The following is a 469-nucleotide window of genomic DNA, read 5'->3' as shown; positions in this document are numbered from 1 at the left end:
GGGTTCATCCTCCCAAGTCTCATTTCCAAATAACTTGTCATTTAGCTTCATGATTGCTCCAAGGTATTTAGCAACTTGCTCTTCAGTGACATACTCATCCTCTTCAGAGTAAGAATACTCATCAGAGCTTATGAATGGCAGAAGTAAATCCAATGGGATCTCTATGGCCTCAGTGTAAGCCTCAGATTCCCATGGTTCCTCATTGGAGGCCAGTGGACGTCCATGGAGGTCTTTCTCAGTGGCGTTCACTGCCTCTCTCTCCTCTCCAAATTCGGCCATGTTGATGGCCTTGCACTCTCCTTTTGGATTTTCTTCTGTATTGCTTGGAAGAGTACTAGGAGAGAGTTCAATAATTTTCTTACTCAGCTGACCCACTTGTGCCTCCAAATTTCTAATGGAGGACCTTGTTTCAGTCATGAAACTTTGAGTGGTTTTGATTAGATCAGAGACCATGGTTGCTAAGTCAGAG

Source organism: Arachis duranensis, chromosome 7, assembly GCF_000817695.3.
Source record: "Arachis duranensis cultivar V14167 chromosome 7, aradu.V14167.gnm2.J7QH, whole genome shotgun sequence".
In the NCBI taxonomy this organism is placed as follows: domain Eukaryota; kingdom Viridiplantae; phylum Streptophyta; class Magnoliopsida; order Fabales; family Fabaceae; genus Arachis; species Arachis duranensis.
This window is presented reverse-complemented; position numbering follows the sequence as displayed.